At 30.1% G+C, this 18,960-nt stretch overlaps 1 non-coding gene across 1 annotated transcript; it reads left to right on the forward strand.

Moving 5' to 3' along the window:
• Positions 1–18,395: 18,395 nt before the first annotated feature.
• TRNAY-GUA (transfer RNA tyrosine (anticodon GUA)) lies at positions 18,396–18,486 on the forward strand. Its single transcript is given in 2 exon segments — positions 18,396–18,432; positions 18,451–18,486. It is a non-coding gene; the product is annotated as a tRNA-Tyr (tRNA).
• Positions 18,487–18,960: the final 474 nt, after the last annotated feature.

The raw sequence follows: 18,960 nt of genomic DNA on the forward strand, positions 1-18,960 counted from the left end.
TATCACCATATTCATGGTTATTATTTTTGTTGTTGTATTGTTATTAGGATTTCGGAAGTCTTGGGCTATTTATATTACCCGGGAATCGAAACACAAATTTTCAGACTTTGATCATGTTTTATTTGTAATAAAACATGAGCACGTAGGTATATAGGTATATATTAATTTATTTAAGCAAATGGAAAAAAAAATATTAAATATTTTACAAATTTAGAGCCAAATAAGATTTCAGATAGAATTTTTATTATGTTCGTGTTGAATATTCCTGCCGTAAAAAAAATTCGTTCGCTTTCTGTTAAAGTAGGTTTTATTAAAATCAATGATTTATATAAAAAATTGAAATTCGAAGTCCGAGTTCAAGTTGATCGCAAGATCCCATATTACTTTTGATGATTATTTTTCACCGTACTATTTTGGCGGTGTATTAATTCTATATTTAATTATATTTCAATCGACAGAATGATAATACGATCAGTACTTTCATCTTCCTTGATTACTTCAATATCCGAACTTTCTACACTAAAAGAAAATTGTTTAAATATTTCTTAATCATATTTTATACCTACTTTTTTGAGACATCTTAAGAAATAGTTTATATTGATAACATAATTGGGGTTCTGTAACAAATACATTAATGAGGGACATATTTATTTTTTCTTATATTTTGTCTTTCAGAGGAATAAACATTTCTTGCGACAAAGTTGAATGGATTTCTAGACACTTTTTCCAAAGAAAATTATCTCAGCGACTTCAACTGCTATTTTTATAAAAGCGAGTATTCAGAAATATTTTCCAATACCTGTATGTTCGATTTATTTCAAATATGCGTATGAGAAGTAGCAAGATCAATCAATTCCGTATTTTTAAAGCTCTTTCGACTATCGGAACCAAGGAAATTCACAATGTCTTAACATCTAATTAAGTTCGATTGTAAATTCACTCTTTTCGTATTTTTGTAAAATAATACAAGCCAACATTATAAAACTTGCATAATACTTGATCTTAATGCATTATGCAAAGGTAAATTAAAATTTTGAAGAATAAAAAAACTAGCACCTCATATTTTTTTGTTAATGATAGGTGTATCTATTTTATAAATACATATATAATATATGTAGATTTTAATTTTTCAGTTTTGCAGAAATCATGCAATATTTTATTCGTGTTTGCAACATTTCATTATATTGCTAATAGTGCTGTCAACTGACAGATACCTCGCAGTGATTGCCAGTAATAATGAGAGACTGAAACCCTCAAAATAATACATTAAATTAGTAAAATGTTCGAGGGCAGCTCAAGAAACTGCAGTTTTTGTTACTATGTGGAACATAGTATGTATGTATCTGTCAAACAGAAATATAATATAAGAATATGAACTTTTTAATTATGTTCTTAACTGATGTTTATCTTTATACATTTGTGATCGTTTTTAATATAAACCAGTAAATATATTAACTACATTTTTTACTTCATATTATCACAACTTTCTTTAAACCCTTAGACAAAAACATTCAGAGGTTGTTAGAGGTGCAGTCAAATAATAATTTTACTGTAACATCAAAATATGATACATCATGGTCACCATAGAGACTTCCAATATGTATGATAAACTTAGTCCAAATCTGTCGTCCGAATCCTGGTTACAAAATTATTGTTTGCCTGTGTAATTAATATAATTATAATTAAGTAATAAAAATGATATTAAATGTAGTTCAGTCTCAATTTTCGGATTCATTTTTTTGGAATTTCCGTGACTCAAGACAGCGAAATATTAAAAATCTCTCACGAATAAATTTACTGCTTGTTTCGACACAAAATATTTAATTGTTATTGTTGGTATTTTTATTACTTAAACATATTTAGAATAATAGCTATAAATTGCGTTTATGCGTTCATACTGATTATTTTCTTCATGTCTATAAAAGAAACAACCATTTTGTCACCATCGACAACGCCAAACTCCTGTAAAATGGCACTTACGATACCGCAGCCCATTGTAAAATTCTTAACCGCCGTAAGATTGAAAGAGCATACCCGTGTCCGGGGAAAAATTAGGCCATTATTGTAAAAGCAAGATGATGTAACGGGATCACGCCGTGAAATTGTATGCCGAAAAACGCCTACTTGCGGTGGTGGTGGGGGTGACTTGTGGTGGGGGTTGTTAAAACGCGGACACGTGAACACTCTGTGTCGTGACGCATGCTGGTTAAAAAAACCACCCTGTAATAACAAACAAACTGTTAATAAACTAGGAGCTAAGTGGAAAATTCTACAGGGGGTGGTAATAATGGCTGTGCTCGTGAACATGGCTCGCCGCGATTGAGCGTTCTGATTTAATTTTCATACGCGGAAAAAGTCAACGCATATTTGAGGGCGGTCGCATATTAAATTAATTAGACTTAAATAGGTTTTGATGCTATATAATCTTATTTTATTGGAATACTCTTTAAAGATATACTAATAAACATCACTATATATATAAATATATATATACACACACGTACTCGTACTCAAAAGCTTTGTCTTTAAAGTGAGCAACAGCGCTAGTCTGCATTTAATTATCACTTCTTAATTAAATGTTATTAATGGAAGACACGTTTCTATTACTAAAACAGAAAATACTAGGGGTATATAATATTTAACATTTTCTGTATATACAAAAAAGTTTTCTTATTTAGTTAATAATGCTAAATTTTACACATACATGTATATTACTAATTTATCCAATACATAATAAAGTAAAAAATATAATTTGCGCCTGCTTAATATGGAGCCGTTTTGCCTGCCTGAAATTTTAAGGTCCATTTGCCCTTTATGGTTTCATATACTCGGCTGGGAAAAAAAGTGTTACGCGGACCCTGGCTAATGCAGTTTTTATATTAACACATAAAATCTGATATTATAAGTAAAGTACCTCGTGTGCAAAATATTGTTGCTCGTATTCCGAGCTTTTCACCGCCTACATATTTGCCGGATGAAAAATATAATAATAAATAAAAACGAGCAGAGGTATATATTATATTATATTTTAATATGTATAATATAAGCAGATTTTACTTTTCGGCATATTAAAATAAAACGCGCAGTAGAAAATATTGACGAATTTTAAATTAAAATTCTCGCGTGTGGCCTAAAAATATTTCTTGGTACTATATTATATAAATATGATAAAATTATATTTTTTGTTTAGTTAGTTCTGTTTTTTTTTCATAGTTCGTAATCTAATAGACTGTGTAGTCGCATTATTGTAACGACACGCGATTTTTAAATGCGAATTAAAAACACGCTACTTTGTATAAATATTTCATATAATATAATTTTGTTGGCACTTTTTTTAAATTATTAATGAGGTAAAAGACAAATATTTTTTTAATTTTGGTAATTCATTTTATTAAAAATAAATATGTTTTAAATATTTATTTTTATTTATCTATATATTTTTAATGTAATACTTATAATACGTTGGGCTAATAATTTTATTACGTTAAATATATAACATATATGTATTTATTAAAAAAAATACAAAATATAATTTGCTAGATTGCTTACAAAATTATTGTTGTTTATAACTCTTAAATGACTAATTATTTTTATTAATTAAAATAATAACCTGTGAATCCTACATATTTTAAATATGAAGGTTAAATCATAAGTATTTAGAAACTTGCAAACAACAAAGAGTTAGTCTTACTCAACATTATTAAAATCGGCAATTTAAATCAACTGTGAATTGCAAAATAGCCACACAGACTTTTTAAAGCCATAATTTCTTCAAAAGGTTCAAAACATTAAGAAAATACTTGTAAAATGCCCTGTGTGACACTTGATCACATTACTAGTCACTCCTGAAACCATTAACCAATAAAAATCATTCACACAAACTGATTCTTGAACTCGCCTAACGAAAACTCTCAAGACTTGCCAATTCTACTTGTCTGACAGACGAAAAACCGGAGACCATAGCCATCTAATTTTGACAATTAAAAGGCCTTACAAATCTTTTTTATTCCACATCACCCATCGATGCCAACCTACATTTATTGTATATAATTTTTTTAAATTTTATAGTTTTTTTTTGCATTTAACTGGCTGTAAACTTAATATCACTTGGTCAATAATTAAAAAAAAATATAAATTAATTTATTTCATTAGTAATTAAAAAAAAATATTAAATCTGTTAATAAACTTTATTATTTAAGAGCCCTAGGGGTGTAACTTCGTAGTTTGTGAGACGCTAAGTGGAATCTAGTTAGAGTTTTTATTAGATTATAAAACAATTATATTGTCTCCGAGCGGTGGTGGAGAAGCTGGCGCAGGGATAATGTCTGTAAGAGAGTGTTCCTCAAAGGTATTGTAGCTGCCTAAATCAAGAGTGTCCGAAGGCAGTTTCCCTTGCTGCAATGATCGTGCTCGGGAGTCTATCTCTGCTTCTGTCGGTGGGGGTGCGTCTGCCAGGGAGGGGGTGCATCTGGTAGTCTCTTCGAGTGTATGTCTGAGTCTTTGAGTGGCTGCGCTTGTGACTGCCTTCTTCTTGTCGAAGGTCAGACTTGAGTATCCAGGGCTGTAAACTTTGCTGACCAATCACACTCATGTAGCGATCATTCAGTCAATAGACGTACTCTTTTCTTAGAACAGTGAAATAGGTATACCCCTTTAGAAAGCGACATTCGCTTAATGGGCTCTATCCAAGATCGTATTGTATTGAAACGGGAATCTTGTGAATCCGGTAATATTTTATATCCGTGACCGTTTCGCAAAAAAAAAATATTCTCTTAATGACGAAGAATATTTATTGTAAGAACAAAACTCGTGTTATTTATGCGATTTTTTCTGTTCGTATCGAGGGCTTTTGTGTGTGATCCTATCGTTTACGCTATTTTTATGTTTCCTTGTTAATGGATGATGTTTTTGGTAACAGTAAATTAACGCAAGTTTTGAGAATCTTTCGACAGATACTATTAAAAACCGTTTTGGCCGAGCAGGTAGCGAAATTAACAAAAATGGCCGTTACATGTTTACGCAAATATTAAAACGTAATACACCTAAAAACAAAAACAATCTTTTATTATAAAAATAAAACGCTACACACGATAGAAAACTTTTGCAGATCTTAAGCTCGCTTTCATTGGAGCTAGCGCTTAGAAATACGCTTTTTATGTGAGAATTTTATAATATATGTGAAAATAATATTTCAATTTCCAGAATGTACGTTTATATTTTGGAACATGTTTTAAAATTAATGTATTATTAAAAGTCGCAGTATATATAAATTGCTAATTGTAAGTTTTCGGAGACGAGGTGAAATTCGCATTAAAAAGTCAAACTTACTTTGCACTTTTTTAATATTTGCCCGGGCGCAAACGTGCGATGGAAAAGTCTGCACGCTCTTTGGGAAAAACGAGTATGATATTTTCATAGCAAGTGCATAATGTCTATGAAAAAAAAAACACTCCTTTCAGCATATCTTCAAATTCTCTGCCGCTTTGCATGTCGATAAAGGCTGCATTCTATTCTTTTTTTACACAACCACCCACGTTATTGAATGTGCAATGCTGGGTAAACTGCACACAGACGTATATGGTCTGGAAAATGAACTTCAACATGCACGAATGTATTAGAATATACTTATAAGCGTTTTAAAAACGTTGGTATTGAAATTTTTAAATATATGTACATATAAAGGGACTGTTTGGAACTGAAACTGTATAATAAGCTTTAATAATGTAGAGTTACATTAGGATTTTTCAGTATTATAGTAACTGAAAAGTGATTTTATTCTTGATCAAACCAGTAAATCATCGCGTGAAATGTAAACCACAGAATGAGTCACGGCTTGATAACGATTCATGCGCGCGAAATCAGGTAGACTACAAAGTACAATTAAATTGCCCTTTTGATACATAATAAAATAATATATTATTATTAATTTCATAAACTTAAGATAATAATCAATAATTATATGATTAAATATTTTAATTTTCTTATGCAAGTTGACTATATCTAATTTCATTTTTTTTTTTTTTTTTATTATTTCAATATAAATATTATCATTAAAGATGCAGTTACATTACTGCGTTAATATATCTAAAAAATATATATATTTATCTCACAAAAAGCAAGATTGTGTATAAAAGCTTTCGTTTTATTTTAATTTCATCTGATATTAAATGAAAATTATATTTTGCGTATGCTTGTGCGTATATTATTAATATATGGCGCGTGTGCGAGTTTACAGAGATCAAATTTGGGCCGAAGACAAATTTGGCTGTTGAAACTTTAAAGCTCTATATTAATATGCGAAAGCTTTCGAATACTTCATTGGTCTTTGACGGCGCGAATAATTAAGACGGGATTTAGAAAGCTACGTTGCAGAGCTTAAAGCTCTATTTGCATTCGAAAATCGCCTTAGGATGTGGGTCGACGAATCTGAATGGTTTAATTGAGAGATAAATGTTACAAAGCGAGATGGATACAATTGAATCTTTTTTTTTTTATTATAAATAAATTATAATATACTTATTCAGATTAAAGCTCAATGATAATAAGGTTTTTATTTGTATAAAAAATATCAGTAATGGAAAACTTTGTTTTATGGAGGGCTTTAAAACTTCAGGGTCTTGATAAAAATCATATTGCTAAATTATTTTATTCGCGAGTTTTAAGTGGATATAAATAAACTTTAAGTAATATAATATAGATTGAGAAAAAACGCTACTCATTCAGTATACGTATGTATTGTTCCCAATTCTCGTTATTGCGTCTAGGCATTCGGCATCGCGTTTAAGATCACTGCTTTCCGAATCGAAGAGCATAAGTCTGGATCTGTAAATTCCTGGGCAGGATGTCCCGGCTCATTGCTTAATGGCAAGTGAAATTACAAAGGCATTGCTCCGTGATCAAATTCCAGTCATGCCCCGTTCGGATATTGTCGGCGCTGGCTGATAGTGCGACCCCAGGGATCCCATTATTAACGCGCTATGTCGGGACACACAGTCGAAGAATATCTAATTCACGGGGACGAAGCTAACGACTTTCCGGCTTATTTCAATTAATTAAAATCATTAAAGTGTATACTTTAATTATACATGTGCAAATGTATTGTTAATAATTCATGCCAGCTCTACCTGACGTAAATTTAAGAGGATACCAGAAATATTGTTTTTAATGGAGGAATAATGTATACTAGTTATATATTAACAATGTATATATTATAACTATTATTTTGAATTGACTTATTATCATAAAAAATGATATCATCAACATGCTAAAGATCGTTAAATTATTTGCATTGCATCCATTTTGCAGACCGAGAAGGGAATCCAATCCCGAGCTAAAAATGCAATCCTGTGATTTCAAGATTGCGATTTGATGATCCCGGGATTGTCTAATTTCATTTTATAAACAATAAATTTGTATATGTATTTATTAATTTTATTATATTTTAATAAAATTAAAAGCATCGTGACTCATCAATTATCCCAAGGTGTCACAATGGTAAAAAAAAAGGAAAATAAAAACCATTACAATACAGAAAAAAAATACAATAAAAGCAAATAGAAAATAATAAAAAAATATATATTAAAATTAAATTATACGAACAGGACTAGTTCCTTTTTACTGGTTCATCTCTGGATGTAAAGAGAGAAGCGGCGGCTTCTGTGATCTTCGATTGTCTGAACTTTAAGTCAAAGTTCGTACGTTGAAGTGCTTTTGAAGTTTTGATGCTTTGAACTTTAAAGTGTGAGTGTCAGTAGAAGTGACAAAGTCTTTGAGGAAATGTCTTGCTAGCGTTCTTTAATTTGTACCTATGGCCCCTTCAGACATGACTTTGTTTTATTTTTGATGGAACAGGCAATTACAAAAATGTGGCTGCTTAGTAGTTTTTTGAAACAGATTGCTGCTCACTTCTATATCAGTTTAAATAAAAATCCTTAATGCATGTGATATCTTTTTTTAAATCATTTACGACAGACTATTAATATATCTTTATCATAGCGGGTACTTTGCCATAATCTGCAAAATCGATTTCTCTCGGTGATGTCGCATTTTTATAAAGAAACGCTTTTTTATTTTAAACATTTGAAACTAGCTTTTGTACATTACGTTATGATTGGCTTTGTCATTATCATAATATTTAGATTCTTACGACTGTTAATTTTGCTAAAAGTTTTTTGACCGTTTATATACCTGTCAGTTTCATTGTGTGATCCAATTCTTAAATGAAAGAGTGGTCCAATTGATAAAACTGACACTACATATTTATATACATAGCTAATAGTAAGCAAAAGAAAGATAATAGGTATATTTAAAGTAAACTTAAAATGCCATAAAAACAGTAAAATCTTTGGATATTTGCTTATTTTTAATTTTCACTTTTTATGAATCTTAGTAGTCAAAAATCTTGCTTTGTAAGATTCAAAGTTAAATATATAAAGAGTTATTTTTTTATTATTTATCTTAGAATAACTGTAAGTAGATTATATGAATATTACACTTATATATAGTAATTTTTTATTAATTTTATATTTAATCATATTATATAATATTATTTATAATTTAAATAATAAAATAAATATGTTTTTAATAAGGAAATTCTAAAATATCTAGTTTATTATAATATGTATTTATAAACCTTTATTTTTAAAAATAATTTTTTTATGAGTCATTTTATGATTTTTATTATTAACATTCTTAAATTTTTGATACTTTATTTTATAATAATAAATAATAATTATACTTTATATTAATTTCTCATTACACAAATATAAATGTAGCATATTTTGGTGACTAGATGAAGAAGTGTGTGCGCTAATTGTATCATTTTATTAACACAACCACGAAATATGTTTACGACTATGGTTCAAATGGCCACTCCGGCGATTTGTAACCTATTGAAAGAATAACAATAATATTATGCGCAACGTAAAACGTATTGTTTATCGCGCATAATTTTTAAACCAATAGTGGTTTTTTTAGCGGTACTTATGAGTAATTATAGTCTAAGGACAGATGAGCTATTAGGTGGTCTGTGTAATATTTACTTTAATAATGCAATTGCTTGGTCACAAGATCTCTTTTTAATTGTTGTTAAAGTATTGTGAGTAGCTTACCTTTACTTTTTAAATTATCTTTGTATACTCGAAACTGTCGTTAGAATTATCCACTTTACTTCATAAAAATAATGTAAATTAAAATTCACCATAATATATTCATAGATTTAAAACTGAATCTTCTTGAGATTTTCCGGTATATTTTTGGTTGTGTAGTCCTTGAACAAAGAACAATAAAGAATAATTATTAATCGATTAAAAACAATACAAATGAAACATTTTAATACAAATCTGATTTTACGCCTCATTAACGACTTCCAAAAATCAGCTTAGGCCGCGCAACAGTTCCCGTTTCAATTAAAACGAGCAACCCTTGAAAGCAAGCATAAAGCAGTCTGAATAATTTTGAAAGAGTGTCTGTGTGTGTGTATGTGTACGTCTGGGGTGAGAGTCATTTTATAAGGGAGCTTCGGCGAACTTTTTGCGTGTGTGCCCTTAGCAAGAAGCCTTTCGCGGAAGAGGGCCTCGGAAAGGGCCTTGCTAGCAATTATTCCATTCGAACGATTCGGTAGCATTTCTAATTAGAGCCCTAACAACCTAACGACAAACACACCACCTCGGATGCCCGCCTTTTTCCAGACCCATCGACAATTAAAATGGAAACTCGGCATGCTTTTGATCTTTGCTTTGATGCGATCGAACCTTTTTTTCGTAGTAAACCATTTAAAAAATCATTAAAGCGATGCGGGTTTAGGTTACCGCAGACGGGGTTTTAATATGTATATGAATATAAACTGTTAGGTGAATAAACTAAATCACTTGTTTCGGATTTAAGTATTTATGTGTATATACAGATAAAAAACTAAATTTTAAGAAACAAGTAATTATTGTTGTTAAAAAAAATAAAATTACTAAAGTGCTCTATACTATAGTTAAGAAGCAGGTTGGATAAAGACACTAAACTAATATTCAATAGTGCAAGTAAGATTATAATTTGTTTCCTAACAATTCTAAGAATTTAAAATAATTTTGCTAAAAATATAAATGATATTTTAAATATTAAGGCAAATAATGGAAAATGACATGAAATGACACAATGAAAAGCATTACACATTATTTCCTGTCTTAATACGCAGTTTAGTCGATTATGGGTTAGCAGTTCCTTCACAAAACATAATTACATTCATGAGCGCCACATCCGGCTATAACGCATCTTATTATTATTCTTATCGTTAATTACGCATATTATCCCGGCTCTGGGGGGCAAAACTCATCCGGATTCGCCCCAATCAGGACTAAACAGTTTTATGGAAAGGGTGGGTACAAATTGACGCCGGAGCTTTGACAAAGCCCGAACTAATTTGGCATTCATCACACGCCCGCTGGTGCGACCGTAAAGTCGCTTGCATCAGCCCTTAAGGGTGCGATTCGCGGTCCTAGCAGATCCTAGTAATTCATCGCAGTGCGATATCTTAATTGCGAGTTTAATATTCGGGTATTCGGGGCTAGTATTTCCGGTCGTCCGTCTTGCCGATAGCGACTAATGGACTTTAATTTTTGACCGTCTCCTTATGTGTCTGGGGGTGGCACGTACGAAGGGGTTGTTTGACCTGGGAGTAACTCAAGAGGAGATTCGGCGGGCAATATGGTTTGTTCGCTAATGAAATTGCAGCCGAGTACAGAGTGGCCAAAAAGTACCTAGGCATCCTATAGTCTTGGATAGATAGCTTAGGTGATTCTATTCTCCATTCTTCGTGTAAAGCTGGTTTTACTCGTGTTGTTTTGTTCAATGGCGCAGCCTCGAGGTTTTTCGCTTTAAGTGCATTTCAGCAATTTCTTTACAACTTTAACCTTTCACGCTCGATCCTTTCATTTAATAGAATACACATCTCAGTTGATCTAGTGTATTTTATTTTGAAAATACTTTTTATATAAGCAACATAACACAATTAAATTCGTTATTAGAAAAGTAGAATCAGTAATAAATATTTCATTTTTAAATAACTTTTTGATTATTATAAAACTATATTTAGCATTATAGCGATAGACTTTTGTATATATTTAAAAGTTTACAATTAACTAGTAAGATGATATAATTTGTAAAACATTAAATATATTAAGTAACTTTTATATTTGACAAATATTATGTAATTAATTTTAGTCATAATTTTTATTATAATAAATATTGAAAAAAACGCGTTTTACTTTTTATCTTGCAATATAATATTGAAAGCAAAATTCATTAAAAAAATAATATTTAGTTTTAAGATCACAAAAAATTATTGTGAAATTGTGTTATCGTCGGTTACATTATGAATAATCGATTGCTGTTACAGTCAATTTAATAATCTTCAATTAAGCTGTAACTAAATTTTTGATAAATGATTAAAAAAAATGATAAAGATTCACATTATAATTTACATTACGTCTTATTTATTTAAATAATATTAAAAAAAATATTTCCAAAAGTCTAGACATATAAAAAAATCAATACAAATATAAAAAATAGTAGTAACCATTTAAAAAGAAAACACCGTTTACAATTTTAATAAAAGAAAAAAATATATTTTAAGAACAATTAACTGAAGATCTAGATCCATTGTTATGTTCCTAAAGCACTCTCTTCAGCCTCTAAAAAGCAATATGTCCTGACTTAAAACAGCACAGAAGTTTATATATAAAGTAGTTTATTAAGGTTTCGTAGTAAAACCCAGTTAAATTTTTCATATAATATACGCTTACATACACTATTTATTTTGGATTAAAAAACAATAACAATGAAAAAATCCAAAAAATATTTGTGATATTATGAAAAAAATACAAATTTTGGTATATATGATGTTGAAAAAATTTACTTTTTAAAATAACCAACAAAGCAGAACAAACTATTAGTAAATATGCACTGACCTTGAAAATTTAATTGCCACACAAACGTGTTGAAAGTGCGATAAATCAGTATCTAAAATTACTCTTTATAATAATATAATTTATAAACCCACGTCAAAACTCTTGCGCACGAGTAGTGACCACAAACTTTTAATCCCTACCAACGTACGTGATGGGGACACAGCAGAATAAGTGGTAAAACTGGACTAGATACGTTATAATTTACTTCGCCTTAAAAATCAGACCTCTAATTCGATTAAGGACTCATAATGTCGCCTTCTGTTGATCTCTACCAGATTAAATACCAATAAATTTTCTTTGTTGAAAAACTCTAACTCTGCATTGTAAATTGTATTGCTTAAATATCAATAAATTGTCTATGTTGAAAAACTCTAACTCTGCATTGTTTTGTGACTTATCCCTTTCTACTTGTTTCTAAAGAAAAAAGTTGTTCAAACTATAACATAATTATATCTGATACATTTATTCTATATATGACGCATATCTTCCGAACAAAGAAATCCTTTATTCCCGAGTATACACATACGTGTGTATAAATTTTAGTTGTCCGTCGCTTCTTCCCCCTCAGGGACGTCTGTGGGACCCTTCGAAGTTCAGTCCGCGATCAGTGTATCTCCTCTCTTTGTCTATTTGACTGGTGGATGTATCTTTGGCCGTCGCCCTGGGCGTTCGGCAAACACAAAGTGCTCAGACTTTGTGAGCTGCTTCTTGTCAAACACACTCGATCGGGCATCGAGTTCGCTCTTCCTCAAATTGTTCGCCAAATACCCTCGAATGATTAAAATTAAACAAGATCGGCGATAGTTCAGATGGCAAATTGAATTTTTTGCACCATCTCTCTCCGACTCTCTAGGATCCGATTGCGGCGAATCTATTTCACTTTTTGTTTGTAAGTGGACAATATTTGCCGTCTGTCTGCGCAAATTTAATTAAGTCTATAATTTGCCGGTCGCATAAGCGACGCAAACTTTCTCCTAATCTCTGATGACTTTGTCTAAGCTCTCGGAAAGTGGTTTTAAATTAACTCGAGCGTAATTTAAACGCACCCTAACCGCGTAATCCTCTGATAAATAGAACTAAATTATAGCGTAGCATGAAAAGTCATATGAAATCAATTATCTAAGCCGATATTGAAATTTCTTTATCATTCAATTGCGTTGATATAAATTTAACGGCTTTTATATTAAAACTAGCATCATACCCAATTAAAATTCACGAAATGTAATCCGAAACTCTTATGTATTTTTTTTATGGAAAAAATTCAATTAAAAGCAGGAAAAAAATCAATTATAATAAACATTTTTTACAAAATGTTATAGCGGTTCGCTGTTTTTCAACCTTTAAATGGTACCTCCCCTATTAAAACTTTTAAAGTTATTTTTTATTATTTTAATTTGTTATTTACTTTTAATTATTAATATTTTATTATTGTAGAAATAACCCTAAAGCAGCCCCGCAAATGAAAACTTCTTTTAAGTTCAGAAACTTTTAGAACTTATTTCGAGTGTAAAACCTCGAGTATCATTTTTAACATATTATACATAGAAAACATATTTAAAATAAATAACACATCTTTCGAATTTAGAAAATTGACTTAAATCAAATTAAGCATACAATTTAATGCATTTTTAAATAATTTTATAAAATTTTGCAACTGTAGTTATCTCTAAAATTTTTATTGCAATTTAACTATTTCTTAAATTATATATGTTAATATCGCCATAGGCAAAATTTTTTCGAAATGTATCAACTAAGTATTTAAAAATTATGACGATGGTTTTGCGTCAACCACTTACCAACTTATACTCAGATCAAAAGCACCCAAGCCTAGCTATTATACTTAGTGAATTAGATACTTATTATATGCTTTTATTTTATAAATTCAATAAAATTATCAAAATAAAAATTAGAGTTAATAATTTTTAAATTCAAAATAAAGTAATAAAACAATGGCAAAAAAATCAAAAATATAAAAAAAAAAATTGAATGTCCATATAACTGCTTCATTATCAGATACGTTCTCTATGGCTTTATTTTTCCCTTTGGTATCTCTTGCTACTCTATGATGATTGTTAATCCAGCTAATAACATATAAAACAGGATCCCAATCAGACAAAGGCTTTCCCAGTAAATTGTTACTCATCAATTTCGAAATGTAATCTACGGTCTACTGCATCTCAATCTTGTACATATCACATTCATTAAGCTTAAGTCTCGTTCAGCTTCTGAACTGCTAATTGCAATAATATTTGCTATTTTTTTGTCTTCGATAATGTATCGGATAACACAATATTTTTAATTGAACGTGTGCATCAATTAAGTAGCGAAAATTATTAATGTATATTTCGGTTTTTAAGATTTCACTCAATTTTTTTTTTTTTTTTTTACCTTTCGGCCACGGAGAAATAATTGCATGTGTGGCTAATTTCGAGTTTCGAGTATTTTGAATAGTTAAATGAAAAAATTAAAATTTTCATCTTATCAAGCACACTGTTTTACAATTGATCTCTGAGAAGAGAATACAATTAATGGTCATTTTTAAACGAAATATTTTCAATTTTCTTCGAAAAAATTCCACTCGTTATTCAAAATCACCAAAATTGATTTTCATTCCTGAAATGGGAAAAAATCGCTTTTGCTTCAAGGCTTTTGTTAGATTCTTCCAAAACAGATTTTAAATGAAGACTGATGTAGTTAATCGATATCTTTATAAATATTGTACTTTTTTAAGATGAATTCGACGGCTCAATCGCTTTTAATTTTTTATAGCTGCTTTTATAATTTTTGTGGTTTGTAATTTATGTCATTTTAATTACACTAATATAATCTCTAAGATCAGTGTCTACTTAAAAAATAAATAATGATATTTAAATATTTTTGATTATAAAAATTTAATTTCATATTAAAAAAATATAGTGTTTTACAGAACAACAAATCCTGAAATTTTTGTTTTTCCGAGTTACAATTATGTTTAAAATAAGTATTAATTGAAATTCCACATAAAAGCACTAGATGTTAATTTACAATCAGTTGACGGTTCAAGTAATTTTTCTCCAGCCGACATCTCTACTTGCTGACATTCTGACGTGGAACACCAACGCGTTGATAGTGAGCTGCTGTCCGAAACAGCTAACCTTCCAAAACCTCTATGTGCAATCTGAAATTAAGATGTATAATTACGCTTAGCTGTCAACATTTATATTAACAATATATCAATATCCATGAATGCAATAGAAGCGTATTATTTAATATGTATTATGTAGCACTTATAAGTAAACAATATGGTAAAAATACATCACAAGTATCTGTAAAACATATTAAAATCATATATAATAGGTGCATTATGCATAAAAAATTTAACAATGCATATATTAGCATTAAAATATTATCACTCCAAAGCCACTAGCAATTGTAAACGGTCTCAATGTAAACTATAAATTATTACGATATAAACAATTTTCAAAAAAAAGTAATTAAAACTATTTATTATTTTATAAAGGCGTGTTTAGAAGCAATGATTTTTTCGACAATATCTTAAAACAAAACCTTTGGTGATATCTAATTATTAAGCTTAAATTTAACATTTAAATCGATTAATTTAACCTTTGCGGCAAAAACTGTATAGTATTATCTCGGGATTGTAAATTTTATAAAATATTTTTTTAAAAGCCAATCGTTTTTTTAAATTTTATTTTAACCGATACGAAGCTAATCGAATTGCCGTCGTATACGATGTAAAAACTGGCCGTGTCACCCCCGAGGGGGCGAAGTCTCCGGTCGCAGCCCCCTTGGGAGCTTTATCTCTAATTGGCAGAACGACCCCCGCAAGCATTTGGAGAAGAAACCCTAAGTCATAACCTACCGGACCCCCTTCCAAAAGCAAACAACATTTTTATATAAGTTTTATAGATCCCTTTGACCTCACATAGCCAATGATCATAATAGACTTTCGTTTTTATGACAATATCATTTTTGAAAATAGCAATTAAATATAAAAAATATAAATAAGTGTTTTTATTTATATTTTTTATATTTAATAATGCATCGATGGTTCTACTAACATTTCCATTGGAACGTTTTTATTTGTGTATATTGCTTATATACACAAATAATTATAGTTGATTCTGTCAAATACCTTAAAAAATGTATTTCACATATATTATTTATTTGCAAATCACTTTACTATAAAAATATTAAAAGTATTTTATCTTATACAATTTATGTTTAATATACGCGGAAGATGCAACAAATTTAATTTAAGCTTTCGTGTCTGTTTCGTTCAACACTTCGCAACTAAAATTTAATTACGTATACGCTTTTCACGTGTTGGGTTTTATTTCGTTGTGCTTCATACAACACTCCTAATTCGGGATGAAATAACACAAAATATCTACAACAACCCAGATAATTACACAGAGCATTTAAAATTATTCCATTAAATGAAAAACACATATTGTGTGTAGGTGTATTATTCTTGGTGCGTAGCGGGCGATATCTAAATTGCCTACTATGAAGTCCAATTACAATTGATTGCCCGCCTGGCAATTGGGCAATTACGTTTATCGCCATTCTCCACCCCTGTCGTATGACCGAACTCGCCCTGTGTCGCCCGTAAAGTTACTAATAAACGGTTGGGCACCCCTGAATATTTATTTGGCAATACACATATACATACTGGTACATATGGGAGTAGAATATCTGAATAATCGTTTTCAGCATTAAGGGATCGATGGTATGATTTATCAATAATTCATAGGACTAATCTAATTCAAACTGTATTTTTAATCAGTCTTCTGTTGCAAGATTACAGACATTAGATCAATGTGCTTCAACAAAGTAAACCCAGTAGCAACTACTTAGTGAATAGTGAGTCTCTAGATTTAATTCAAGTTTTAAATTCGACTTAATTTCAATTATTCGTCACAATATTTACCTACGAGACTGGGAAAATCTAGGAAAACTTAATCTGTGATGTTGGATCGCCATTAAAATTATTCAGTAATTACTCATTTTGATCTCATGGAATATAAATCCAAGTCTTTCGAGTACTAGTCACCAACTTTTACTACTGGTCTATCATATATTTTTTTGTGTATCAGTGTAAATACTCTATCAGAGTTTTTTCTACTCCTGTCTTATACATATGCATAATATATAAACCCAAAAATAGTTGAACTCGAGTCCTTTCTATAATAAAATATCACGTAAACTAAATATACTTTTGAATTAGAATATATTTATCTCAGTTTTATTTTAATAGTGTAGCATAGTTTGAAGCCAATCTATTTTTTTTAATTTAGAGATTTAAATTTCTAGTCGCAGAAGAACTCATATATATATATATATATATATATATATAGTCAGCTGTAATCTATAGCTAGCTATTTCATTATTAATAAATATTTTGATAATGTACTTAACACATATTGTTAGTATATTTAAAAAATACTCTTGGTTTCTAAGATAAATAAAAAATTACAACTGTTAATTTTGTCATGTATTTCATTATGTTAAGCAAATAAGATCCGACTTTATTTATTAACTTCAAATTTCATTATTATATTATCGCAAATTTGTATAATGGCCTAAATGGATAATACAGTATTATACATGTGTCATAATGTGCAAGATCAAAATGGGGTTGCTGATTGAAAATACAGGTCGCCGCGCCGCATACATCGGGGGATTGTCTCACACAATGGCACGAAATAAACCAGTCATCGTCTAATGGCATTTGGGCTATAAAAAATATCAACCTTTTTATGCACATAATAAGATCGCGCAAGGGGCGGACTTATAAACGAGTCGTCTCTGGTTAAACTCAAACGGGGGTGAGATGAAATGCGGTCTGTCATTATAAAAAAGGGGGTCGGTGTCTTTCTCGCTTGGAGTGAGAGCTACCAAGATGCACTTCTAAGAAATACGAATAAAAATGTATCCTAATGACTTTATTTCGCGACTGGGGAGAAATTTGGGAGAAAATGGGAGGGTGGTTGACAATGAGAAATTAAAGTTAACACGCTCGATAAACCGATAAAGTTGTATGTCTAGAGATGGTATGTTTAATGTATTAGATAATTTAACCCATTAAGTGTATGTTGAAATACTGGAATAGTTCATTATAATCAAATAAAAGTAAATACATCTAACTTTTTTTATGCCTGAGCTTATATATATGCCAATGTAATGGTGAAATTTTGCTTTAATAGAGTTTATTTGAACCATTATTTATTAATCATAAATTAACTCAAAATATGACATTATTAATAACGTCTTTGCACAACCGCGTTTCCATTTAAAATTAAAAAATCTATAACGAATCTGAGACAAAACTTATTATCGGCGTTTGTAGAATATTCTTTTAAGTGAAAGGTGCTATAATATAACAATCTTGATATGTATAGTGTTTTAACTCAAATTGTGTGCCAGCTACCACAACCTTCGATAGCTCAGTTGGTAGAGCGGTGGACTGTAGTGGTAAAAATCTGTAGACATCCATAGGTCACTGGTTCAAATCCGGTTCGAAGGAGTTTTTTGTCCTTTTTATATTTTATCAGTACATATAAATTTCAATTTAGACTAAATGTATAATTATTATTATGTAAATGAATACTGCTCTAGAAAAATATTATATTTACATTGACTTCAATAAATAAGTAAAATTTTAATATAACATAGTAGGATAATAAACATTTGTACATCTTCATATAAAACAGGTGGTTCAAGAAAACTTACCGACGCGTAAACATACTTTGAACTTTAAATACAATAATGCTATTATGCAGTTCGCAAACGATAGAAAGATACAACAAAGTTTTTCGCGAATTAGATGTCGATGCTATTCATAATTGAATGATTCGATCAATTCAGATAATATAGGGCGTTAACACGTTCGCACCAGTCGTAAATCCATTCTTTTCACACTGCATCGAACTCGACGCGTCCGATAGGGGGTCAGAAACAGTTCTGTTCGAAACGATAAACCTTCTATTTTAACGCATCG

Source organism: Plectrocnemia conspersa, unplaced genomic scaffold, assembly GCF_051122295.1.
Source record: "Plectrocnemia conspersa isolate PC_06_02 unplaced genomic scaffold, ASM5112229v1 ptg000005l, whole genome shotgun sequence".
Classification (NCBI taxonomy): domain Eukaryota; kingdom Metazoa; phylum Arthropoda; class Insecta; order Trichoptera; family Polycentropodidae; genus Plectrocnemia; species Plectrocnemia conspersa.